Below are 13621 nucleotides of genomic sequence, written 5' to 3' on the forward strand. Positions count from 1 at the left end.
GGAGATATCCACAGCTAGTTCCTTGGGCAGCTGAGGAGAGGGAGCCTGAAATGGCCCTTTCCTATAGCCATACTGATGAATATCTTGCATATCACCATAGAAGCTTCATCTGGCGATGGATGGAGAAAGAGACAGAGACCCACACTGGAGTGCAGGACTGAGCTCCCAAGGCCCAAATGAGGAACTGAAGGAGGGAGAACATGAGCAAGGAAGTCAGGACCGAGAAGAGTGCGCCCACCCACTGAGACCGGGGGGCTGGTCTAATGGGAGCTCACCAATGCCAGTGCTACCTGGACTGAAAAAACATGGGATCAAACCGGATTCTCTGAACGTGGTGGACAATGAAGGCTAACATATCCTTTATAGTTAAATTTGATCTTTCTATAACTGCCTGACCTGTAGGATTCTGTGTTATACCATCAGTAACATATACTTTATATTATAATAAGCAAATTATGGTTTTGGGAATTCCATCAGTCCATCATGTTTTATATACTAGTCCATTTTGGGCATAGTCTAATCTACTGTAAGCACAGAAAAAAAAAAAGAAAGAAAAGCATGCACGTCCCCTTTTTCTATTGAATTTTGTTCCCAACTTCCTGAGCACACGAGGACCATGGATATATACTCTTACTGTGAATTTGGTCCCCAAATAAATAAGCTTTTTTAATGCTCCATTCTGGGCTTTTGTGGAACTCTTTAATATGCATACATCTGGTACCCAAACATTTGGGGTTATCCCACATGCTCACTGCCCACTTCAGGTCTGGGTGCTTGTGTGCCCACTTGGAGTTAGGAAAAATTTAACTGAGAACATGCCAGCAGCTCAGCACTCCCAACCTGGGCAACCAGTCAAATCGGGTCTGCTAGGTCTGCATAGGCAGACTGTGCATGGCTGTGCAGTGAGCTGCTTGGCAGATTTAGCTTTTACTCAGGAAAAAAAAAGATTTATGTGCTGCATATTCCTTCCCAGAATTGAGGTAGTGAGCATGGCCTGGCCATCCCAGAGCTGGTAGTAAACATACTTCCTCTACATTGAAAGGCTATGAGAAGCACATCCAGCATCCAGGGCCCCAGGAACATAGCCCTTACAATTTTAAAATGTGCTCCTTGTCCAAAAACGATTTCAGATGTATAGTAGGAGAGATTTAGACATAAAAAGCCTCTAAAGGAAACACAGTGTCTTTAAAGCATGTGTAGGCTTAGGAGCGAGACAAAAAAGAATATAAACAATTTTGGGAAAAAAGTCTTTAAAGAGACAGTAAAAATACTATAAAACAAATAAGCCAGGTAAAAATGGGAAATACACAGAGAATCTGGATTATGTATACTATTGTGTTTTCTTTGAAATTTTTGACTGCTAATGAGCTAACAGAGGGACATTTGATTCAGGGGGGCTGCTAAGCTAAACCATCATATATATTTTAACGTTATCTTGACTTCAAAATTTGAGTCTAAGTATATATTATTCTGGAAAATAGTTTCTGCTTTTCTTTAAACAGAGGATAGATGCCTGTGGATTCATTCCAGACTAAAGCAGTTTAATAGAACAAGACCCCCAGAAAGGTATCCATAAACCCTAAAAATACTTCATCCAACAAACAACAAGAAGCAGGTTGGAGAATGATGGAGGAGTGTTTATGTGTTACTTTCATTATTAATAAAGAAAACTGCCTTGGCCCTTTAAGAGAAAATTAGGTAGGTGGAGTAGACAGAACAGAATTGTGGGAACAAGGAAGTAGAGTGAGAGAGACGCTTCAGGCATTCGCCATAGTGAGTCTCCATGCTGCTCCTCTCCGAGATGGACACAGGTTAAGATCTCTCCTGGTAAGGCACACCTCGTGGTGCTACCCAGATTACTAAATATGGGTTAAAGGAAGATGTGAGAATTAACCAATAAGAGGCTGAAACTATGGGCCAGGCAGTGTTTTAAAAGAATACAGTTTCCGTGTAATTATTTCGGGTGTAAAGCTAGCCGGCGGCGGGTGGCGGGACGCAGCCCCGCCGCTTCACACTACAGGAGAAAACGAAGTTCAAATCAAAAAGTGATTGTATATAAATGCTTATTTTCTTTTTAAAAAATGTTGATAAATGGTTAATGATCATAATGTCTAGAAAAATAAGAGAGTTATGATATAGATGTGAATAGTTTGCATTGGTATAAATCTTTATGATTCAAATTTAAGATCTATTTTTATACTGTATATATATATGCTCTTGTTTAAGATATTGTGTTTGTGAAGCTCACTTAAAAATATATCATTAAGAAATACAAATAGATAGTCATCTGTAATAATCAAACTTAATTATGTTACTAAAGTTTTCTTGATATACAGAGATAGATAACCTTCAACATTTCAAAGACTTAGATAATATGCCATATAAAATGTTTAGAGAACTTAAACTTTTCTCAACAGTGAGATGTGTCTGCTTCTGGAATCACCAATTATTTAAGAGAACTTGATGGGCATTGAAGAAACTTGTTATGGGATTTACCTTTATTGTGACAAGGCTAGCCAGTTGGGCAAAAAACTACTCTTGCCAAGACTGCTAGATGGTATGCTGTATAATCTAAATATGCTGGACCCACAGAAAAATGACTGCTGAACTTGCCAAAAGAAGGTGAGACAGTTCTTTAGGGTTCCTGCTTCATGAAAGAGTTTGCCATACATTCTATAGGACACAAAAGAAAGTTACTGAAAAAATGCCCATATAGGTGAAACACTCTGAAACTCCCTTATTCATGAAAAAGGCTGCCAGATACTATGTGCTTGTAGAATGAAGATGGTTGCCCCAATGTTACAGAAGAACTTTGGGTGATTGTCCAGGAAGCAATATGTCTATGTCAATTTTAGAGTTTTGAAAGTTACTTACAATGTACTTCCTGTTTCTTTAGGTAATATTATATCCTTCTGGAGTCTTCGATGGAGTTGAATACAGATATTTATGGTTAAACTCCTCCTTAGTTATGATAAAAGATAAATTATATATAAAACTTGAGAATCACAGAAGTAAAATAAATTATTGTAACTGTAATTTTTGCATGATACTTGTTTTATTATATGTAATTTTACTATGTTAAAGTTAAACCTATTTTATACAGACCAAAAAGGGGAGATGATGTGGGTTTCCCCTTTGTATGCTGTGAATATGTTTTTATTACCATTGGTTAGTAAAGAAGCTGCTTTGGTCTGTGGCATGGCAGAATATAGCTAGGCAGAAAAACTAAACTGAATGCAGGGAGAAAGAAGGCAGAGTCAGGCAAATGCCATGTAGCCATCCAAAAAGGAAGATGTGAGGTAACAAACCACTAGTCTCATGATAAAATATAAAATAATAAAAATGGGTTTAATTTAAGATGTTAGAGTTAGTTAATAAGAAGCATGAGTTAATAAGCCAAGGAGTATGTAATTATTATTAAACCTCAGAATGGTTATTTCATAAGCGGCTGCAGGAGCTGCCGAACAGGACCTGGTGGGTGGAGAGAAACCAGTCCAGGGGGACCAGTGGGACAGAGAATATTTGTAGCTACAATATATTATTCAAGCTGCTGTGTAGAATTTAAATTTTATATATACAATTTATAGTACTGTGTATGTCAAGAATAAATATAAGCTATATTTTTCTTGTTTGAATTGGTTGTTAACACAAGGTTTCATTGAGGAGCTCAGATGACCTTGAGCTCATGATCCATCTTCACTACCTTCCCAAATAAATGATGCAGCAAATAAACTGCAGAGATAAAAACATCTAAATTGTGCCCAAATAGTTTCTAATGCTTTTTCTTTTTCTTATGGTGAAGTATATTAGATAATTGTTAAGACTATACTCATGTTTCATGAAAAGTATAAAATAATATGGTACTTATAATCTTTGCTTATCTAGCCATACAACTAAAGGTGTAAGTACTGCATAGGTGATTATACATGCAATAGGAAATACATATAGATAGATAGATAGATAGATAGATAGATAGATAGATAGATAGATAGATAGATAGATAGATAGATGATAGATAGAGAGAGAGAGAGATAGAGAGAGAGAGAGACAGACAGACAGACAGACAGCAGATAGATAGATAGATAGATATTGCTCTTACAAATCTCTGACAAGTTCCAAACATGCAGAACTTATCCAATAATTATTTAGTGAGAGAGTCTTCTATATTTCATGATCTATCCATTTTACATTTTTGTCATAAGCAAATACCAATCCACTTAAAGCAAAGGCTTCAAATCTCTTTAATCTTTGTATTTCCTATTAATTGAGTTTATACCATATCACAGGATTTTCATTAATCATTTCTTTTAATAATTACAGCAATTACTTATTGATTATTTTCATTGCAATCTACTTAATTACAATCACATTGTGCCACCTTTTCTCCATTTTTTCAAAGACACAGTAGTGAGAAATTCAAATGTATGTTTTGTAGTTGCTCTTTTTAACTATTGAAAATGTTGGAAAGTCATTGTTTCTTCTTTTTTAAAAAAATAATTTATTTGTTCATGTATGTGTGTGTATGTGTGTGTACATGTGTGTGTACATGTATGTGTACATGTGTGTGTGTGAGAGAGAGAGAGAGACAGAGAAAGAGAGAGAGAGCACATGTGTATAAACATACCTAAACTAGTACTTTTAGAGATCAGAAGACAAATTGTGGGAGGAAAAGAAATTCTGAGTATTGTACTCAGATTCTCAGGATTATCATCAGGAAACATCTTTACCTCTTGAACCCTCTTGCTGACACTCATTGTTTCTTTTTTAAGCCATCTTACAGAGAATGATATGATTAGGTTACCCTGAAACACTGAAGCATAATAAATAAAAACTCAGGGATAGAAATTGGGGTTTAACCTGAAGACCAGAAAAGCAAAGCAGCCAACTACTAGCTCTTACCTCAAACTCAGTCCAAAAATGGCAATCCTGTTTTCAGCAATCTCAGAATGAGACTGTGCCTGTCAGCTGTCTCCTCCCATTTTATAATCCTTTCTAGGGTTGGATTAAAGGCATGCACCACTGGGATAAAAGACATATACCTCTGTTTCTATGGCAACTACTGTGGCTACTGGGATTAAAGGTGTGTGTTACCACTGCCTGTTCTGTAAGGCTTACTAGTGCAACTCTTTTACTCTCTGATCCTCAGACAAGCTACAAAATACAAATGAAATGCCACTACAAAGCACAGTGATATTACAGAAAAATACTGAATATTTATTCTTGTTTTAAAATTTTCATTTCATTTTATTACAATTTTTTAGCATGATTTTCTTCCTATAACTCATTTCTTTATATTATTATTCTAAGGGTAACTCCATATTTAATGTCCTTGTTCTTGATTATAACAAATCAATACTACTTAAATATACACCAGAATATTTATATTTCATTTATAATTTTTATATATTTATATTTCATTTTTATGTTTTTTGAGCCAGGGTTTCTCTGTGTAACAGTCCTGGCTGTCCTGGAACTAACTCTGTAGACTAGGCTGGTCTCCATCTCTTAGATCCACCTATCTCTGCTTCCCAAATACTGGGATTAAAGGCATGTGCTACCACCACCTGGCTATATTTCAAAATTCTTAACAGAAGTGGATTCACTAGAATAGTCTCTAAATGTGGCATATATGGTATCATGGAATATCCAGCAGAAACACAAACACAATGGAATTCATCACTGTTGCATTTCAACATATCCTGCACTGTTTGAAAATCATAACTTTAGACTTTGAAAGTAGGGCTATTTTTTTCAAAAAGTGTAAATAACCTGTTTTAATATTCTTTATACTATCTAATTTGTTACATTGATTTTAAAACACTATTATTTTTGATAACTCATATGTGAATACAAATGTATTTTCATCATATTTATCCCTACTTCTCTCTCTAAGTCTTCCCAGCTTCACTCCCTACTTCTCCCCCTTTTCACTTTAAAAACTTAATTTACTCAGTCCAATTCTTGATACTCATATATTCATGAAGGTGGGGTTACATTGTGAGTCTAGATTGTGGTCACCCACTAGAGATAATATATTTAATAAAGACTGAAGGCTCCTTCCTGAGAAGCCATCAGCTGTCAATAGTTCCTAAGATAGGAGCATGGACTCAGGAACCTCTGCCTCTCCTTGGTGCAGTGTTGAATGATTTGATGTTTTTTGGATCTCTTACATATGCACCAACACTTTCTTATAGTTTATGAATGCACACATCCTATAAAGTCCAGAACACATTGCTTTTTCTAGACCTCCTTGACTTCTGACTTTTACGACATTTCTGCTACTACTTCTGCAAAGTCTCTGAGATTTGTTGGGAAAAGTGTATGATATAGGGATCCCATTTGTACCCAAGTACTCCATAGACACTTACTCTATAGCCTACTTTGGAGACACATACTCAGCCATGCTCACTTCTACTCTATTCATAGTGGCTAAGACACAGGAAAAGCTTAGATGTTCACCAGTTGATGAAGAGATAAGTATGTTAAATGCAATTATACAATCTGTAGACAAATGAATGTAAATGAATTATTTTCCACATTATTTGTAATTTTCATATGTTATGCTGTGTGCATATATATACACCATGTATGTTCAATGCCCATTCAGGGCAGAAAAAGATGTTAGACCACCTGTAGTTGCAAATGACTGTCAGCTACCATGTAGGGACTGGAAATGGAAATTTGTCCTCAGGAGGATTTGCTAGGTATTGAAAGAGACATTTGTTTCCTGGCTGTCCAGAACCAAAATAATCACAAAAAACTATATTAATTACAACACTGTTTGGCTAATGACTCAAGTATAATTTTAGCTAGCTCTTATATCTTAAATTAACCCAGTTTTATTAATCTGTGTATTGCCACAATGCTGTGGCTTACTGGGTAGAGTTCTGGATGTCTGTCTCCTTTAGCAGCTACATGGCATCTCATTGACACTGCCTACTTTCTCTCTATGTCTCTGTTCAGATTTCCTCCCTGGCTTTGTTATGCTAAGTTATTGCCTGAAACAGCTTTATTCATTAACCAATGGTAATAAACTTATTCACAGCATACAGAGGGGAATACCACATCAACTAGGGCTCTCAACTACTGAGCCCTCTCTCTGGGCCCTTGGAAATATTTTTTATCATACTCTAAAATTAAACTTCAGGATGAGGAAACTGGAAATTTTTATATAGTTGTCATGATGATTAATCATTGCAATTGTCATTTTGCTTCCTATCAACCAAATAAAAAAAAGAAAATATTTTAATACACATCAAAGAAGTATTACATTAAAAAACATATAGATATGGCGATATTTTATATGTTCATATATATATGCATATGTATTCATGGAGATTATTTAATCCTCATTTTATAGATGAAGTCAATGACTTTAGAAAAATAACTGAATTTCTAGGTGGAACCACAAGGTCTCTCCCACTTCACAGCTCCTACTCTCACACAGTTCACATCACCAGAAATGAAGAATATAATAATTTCACAGAGATAAAGGCTTCTGACATCAAATTATAAAAGTTAATTTACTGTGTGACTTTGTACAAAGGAGTCATTTAACAATATGATGAAAAGTGTCCTTCATAACACATTTACAATAAATGCAGAGAGGATATTCATAGAACTGTTTATAATGACCTCTGAGAACTGTTTAAAGGATAACATTAAAGTGCTAGTGAGTGAAACTGATTAAGCATATAGTAAGGTAATATGATCTTATGGAACAGTAGTCTAAGGTGATTCAAGAATAAAAGTGAGAGTATTTGAATCAACCTTCTGAATGCTATTATATTGAATTAACAATGGTCTTGATAGAAGATGAATTCATTTGAACATTCAATCAGAAAATGCATTTGTACAACTAATATGCCATCACTGTGCAAGATATTGGGATCCAAATATATGTGTGTGTGTGTTTGGTGTTTATATGCATGTTGAAATTTATTTCTAGTTAATAAATAAGCCAAGCCATTTTTTGAAGGAAGGCAAATGAATTACTATAATGAAATTGTGTATGTTATACAAAAAAGATGTACTTAAAGCTATAGTCAAGTAAATTGTCATACCTTGAGATAGGTGGTAAAAAAGGTGGGTAATTTCAACAAGTACACAAGGAAGAATGAATACATAGATAGCATCACTTAGTTAAATTGTTGGGAGAAATCTGAAATACTGGAGGTCTATGTTTATACTTTATGTCATCTATGACTTTCCAATCATTTAATTATATACCACTCTAATAGAAGAAAATTTAACATGTTCAGTGGTAAAATGAGACAGAAAGGAGGTTCACTAAGTTTTATAAGAATTCATGGTCTTTTATTTAAAAAGGTTCATGCTGTCTAATCTACAGTAGCATAACAATTGATAACTTTCTACTTTATCAGTTTTGGAAAGCTTGAGTTATATTTCCATTCTGATGAAACTACATTCTATTTGTTCATTAAACATAAAGCGAAGAAAGCCAGGTTACAAAGTACAATCCCAGTGAACTTAGACAACAATGAGGACACTAAGAGAGACTTACATAGATCTAATCTACATGAGAAGTAGAAAAAGACAAGATCTCCTGAGTAAATTTGGAGCATGGAGACCTTGGGAAGGGTTGTAGGGGAGAGGGGAGAGGCATAGACAGGAGCAGAGAAAAATATAGAGCTCAGAAAAATCAATAAGAAAAAGAAACTTGGTGTCAGTAACTTAAGAAGAAAACAGGCATCACCTAAGATATTTTAATGTATTTGAGCAAATGTTCCCTTTATAATCCTGAATTCTTATATTACGTACATAGCTTTGGTTGAGAAAATGATCACAACATATTCTGTAAATATAGAAAAACATTGTGAAGTCATTTATAAAGCAGTAATTCACTACCACATTTTATCTTATGATGTATCTGTTGCCAAATACACCACATTTTTTAAAGCATCTATTCTTCAAGAAATAATTTTGAATTTAACATCTGAGTTTTAGAAGACTATTTTCAATATCAATGGTATTAGCATAATAATAAACTGCAATTAATTATACATTTCAAAGTAACTGGATAAGAATTTCAAAGTTCCCAAAACTTGGAAATTATAATATTCAAAAAGATGAAATTACTCTGATTTTATAATCATACATTGAATACATATCTCTTACATTTTATTTTACACGTACACACATACAGAGGCATGATTACAATACTGTACCTTCTAAATAATTATAAACATTACACTTCAGTTGTTTTAGAAATGTATTTCAGGGAATTGTTGTTAAATCTTTTGATAATTATGTCCATTTTAGCTAGGCATTGAATGACTAAGTTTCTATTTATAACCATAGCACCCTGTCTTTCTTGGTGCTTGTCACTGAAGTTATGATAACAGCACAAAGCTGAAAATGGTCTTTTAGCTTCTGTTTTTTATATCTCCACAGCTGAAAGAGAATACAGCAGTGGTTGACAGTACTGTATTGTGTTTCTGATCTATTCATATATGCTTTCTAGGGCTATCTATCACATCATTAAGTCTTGGGATTCACAGAAACAAACTATTTCAGATTGTATTTTTAATATATGCAAACAGAATTGTGACTCAAGTAAGTGGAGAATAAACAATTTGAAAACATAGAATGTCAGGTAGCAAAAGATTGTACCTTCAAGTTCTACTAAATAAGGACATGGTTGATCACAAGGCATGAAAGACTAAGATACATCAATAAAAGTTTCAAGGTCTCTGAACGGTCACTCTACAAATACTGATTTCTTACTTCTAAGATAGGCTAGACACTGGGCACAAAAAATAAGTCAAATGAATTCCTCCTCTCCTGCTCTCAGGCAGTGATCTAGTCACCAATAATTATACAATGAGTGATACATATTCACATAAAATTTTAATGTGACAAAAATCATGAAATCCAAGGGATTTTTCTCCAAAAATATGACATTTTAACTATGGTATTAAAAATAAGCAGTTAACAAATTCGGATATCTGTGGGAGGTAAAAAGGTAAATGACTCACAGGCAGAAAGTTTTTCAAGCAGAGAGAACATGATGCAAGAAAGATCTGAAGCATGACATTATGAGACAGTGTTGAGAACATTAAAAAGGTCCATTGTGGCTAAAGAATAAAATAATGAGAAAAAAAAGAACTCTGGCAAGGCAACATAAATTATATCATGCTGGGCTTGGTAGAGTGTTTTGTGGACTTTGATCTATGTTCTACGACTGCAGGTAAGTACAAATTTGTCTAAAACTGTGTAGTAGAAAGACAGGATTTGCAATAAGTTATTGCATTGACTCTAGAGTGGAAAACTTAATGGAGGAGGAAAAGGGGGTGCATCCCTTGAAAATGACCTAGCATGATACTACAGTTATACAATCGAGATTAAATAGGTTGGAAATCTAGGAGTAGCAGTGAAAAATAGAGAACTAGATGAGGATTATATAAATGTTAGAAGAATGAATATTAGAACTAAACCCATGGGAGAGATATGTGTCAAGGATAATTATTAGAAATTTATTTTGAACAATTGAATGCATGGTAGTGAAATTCATGAAGAGAGGAAATAATAAAATTTCAGAAATAAAATGATTGGAATCTTGCCAACTCACAATGCCTCTCTTAAGATATCTTCTTCCCTGCTCCCATATCTGTCCTTCCTCCATCTCAACCATCCCACTCCCCCAAGCTCTCCCTAACCCTCCCCTTCTCCCTTCTCTCTCCCCCTCTCCTCTTCCCACACCCCACCGCCACCCCCATGCTCCCAACTTTTGCCTGGCAATATTGTCTGCTTCCAATTTCCAGGAGGATCTATATATGTTTTACTTTGGTTTCACCTTATTACTAAGGTTCTCTAGGATCGTGAACCATAGGCTCAATTTCCTTTGTTTATAGCTAGAATCTACTAATGAATGAGGACATACCATATTCATCTTTTTGGGTCTGGGTTATCTCACTCAGGATAGTCTTTTCTACTTCCATCCATTTGCATGCAAAATTCAAGATGTTACTGTTTTTTTCCCACTGAGTAGTACTATAATGTGTAGATGTGCCACACTTTCTTTATCAATTCTTCCATTGAGGGTCATCTAGGTTGTTTTCAAGTTCTGGAATAATGCTGCTATGAACAGAGTTGAACAAATGTTTTTGTAATATGATTGGCCATCTCTTGGGTATATTCCCAGGAGTGGTATTACTGAGGTAGGTTGATTCCCAATTTTCCGAGAAACCCCCAAACTGATCTCCTAGAAGGGGTCCCAGATGTCCACAGCGATGTCCCCAGCTAGGACCCTGGGCAGTGGAGGAGAGGGTGCCTGAACTGGCCTTGTCCCGTAGTCAGACTGATGATTATCTTGAATGTCACCATAGAACCTTCTTCCGGCAATGGATGGAGCCAGAGACAGAGACCCACATGGGAGTACTAGACTGAGCTCTTAAGGTCCAATTGAAGAACAGAAGGAGGGAGAATATGACCAAGGAAGTCAGGACCGCGAGGGGTTGATCCACCCACTTAGACAGTGTGTCTGAACTAATGGGAGCTCACCAAAGCCAGCTAGAATGGGACTGAACTAGCATGGGATCAAATTGGACCTTCTGAATGTGGCTGACAATTGGGACATACTGAGAAGACATTGATAATGGCACTGGGATTTGTCTTTATGGCAGGTACTGGCTTTTTGGGATCCTAGTCTGTTTGGATATACACTTTCCTAAGCCTGGATGGAGGGGGGAGGGCCTTGGACTTCCCACAGGGCAGGGTACCCTGCCCTCTCTTAGGACTGGAGGGGGAGGGAAGTGGGAGGAGGGGAGGAAGTGGAAATTTTGATTCCTAGTATTAATAAAGTAATAAAAAAGAGGATTGAAGTCAAGATTCCGGGATTATATATGCTGACTTTGAAGTTCTCTTTTGATACCTAAATGTCAAGTAGGAAGTTGAACAAAAGTTTGTGATGGAAATATAAAATTAGGGAGTACTGGCATATATGATACTTTTGAACTGAGTGATAATTAGTTATGAAGGGTAAAGAAAATAATTGAAAATCTGCAGTTAAAATACTGCAGAGTGCAGAGTACAATGCTTTCTCAATCTATTTCACTGGCTTGATTTTTATCCATTCTTTACATAACTAACTGATATCAATGCATGATTTGTATAAATTTTTCATCACTTCTATCAAATTTACCTAGTATAAGCAGATATGAAATGCTCTATGTGGAAGAAAGTATAAATTATTTTTGCAATGTATATTTATATTAGCAACTGTTAAGAGTGAAGCCCAAATCTGGATGTCTCATAGAAGAACCTCTCTGAATTTCCCCTTTAAGATCCACTAGCACACTGTAAATTTATTTCTAGAATATATTATTCCCTTATGATTATTCATCTACAGTTTCACAACACAATTGAGATTTATGGAAGTAGAAGAGTAGCCAATTCTACAAACATTTTGTTCTAGAATATACAAGTTTTTAGTAATGATGAATATGTTTGTTTTGCATTATGGTGGGTCTCAAAACTCCATTATCCTGGATACCACACTACCTTTCTATGGTAAATAGTGGAAAGGAAGAAAATCAGCCATGTTTTAAGAGAAACTTATTAAGTGCTAATATAATGTAAATTTCTTTTTTTCTTTTTTCTTTTGGTTTTTCGAGACAGGGTTTCTCTGCAGCTTTTTTAGAGCCTGTCCTGGAGCTAGCTCTTGTAGACCAGGCTGGCCTCGAACTCACAGAGATCCGCCTGCCTCTGCCTCCCGAGTGCTGGGATTAAAGGCGTGCGCCACCACCGCCCAGCTGTAAATTTCTTTTTCTATCTTCCTGTTGACTCCTCCACTCTCTTTCTTTCTGACACAAAAATATTCATATACAGAAGTACACAGGCACAGGCAGAGAGAGAGAGAGAGAGAGAGAGAGAGAGAGAGAGAGAGAGAGAGAGAGAGAGAGAGAGAGAGGATCATTTACCCAGAAATGACCAGGTATGTAGGTATGTGATGGGTGATATTATCTCCATTTTATAGCTCTTCCTGCCTATCTATTGACCAGTCAGCAGTTTATTAAAACAATGAGACTATTATATATTCACAGTGTATACAAGGATTATTCCACAACATCATTACAACTCAAAATATTTTATTTTGTCAAATCAAGGAATTTCATTTCAAAATGTCTCCACCTTTTTGTATAAATTGTTTTGTTTACTCTTTTTATCAAGTAATCATAACACTTTAAACTGGCCTATGGGATTTTGCACCTGGAATTTGTAGACTTGAGACAACTTTTTAAAAAAATTTGCAAGGCTGGGTAAAAGGAAAGCCAACAATAAAACAGCTCCATTATTTCATATAACCGGTTAGATACATTAAGTTGTACACACACCCATAACACATGCCTCCATCTTAACAAATCAAATTTTGTGAGAGATCTGGTTCATGCTCTTCTGTGAGAGCCACCAATCTCCCACTCATACACATGTGTTGATACTGGTCAGGTTTAGTGTGTGACTACAAAGGAACTGAATACACTGAAGCTGCACAAGAACCACACATCCCCTTACTCCCGGAGGGGGCCAAAACCCTTACTCTGGATATCTGCATTTTCACATTGTATCCATTTTGTTCCATTGAAACGTTTTTCTTTCCCCA

The sequence above is a fragment of the Arvicola amphibius genome, chromosome X (assembly GCF_903992535.2).
Source record: "Arvicola amphibius chromosome X, mArvAmp1.2, whole genome shotgun sequence".
Classification (NCBI taxonomy): Eukaryota; Metazoa; Chordata; class Mammalia; order Rodentia; family Cricetidae; genus Arvicola; species Arvicola amphibius.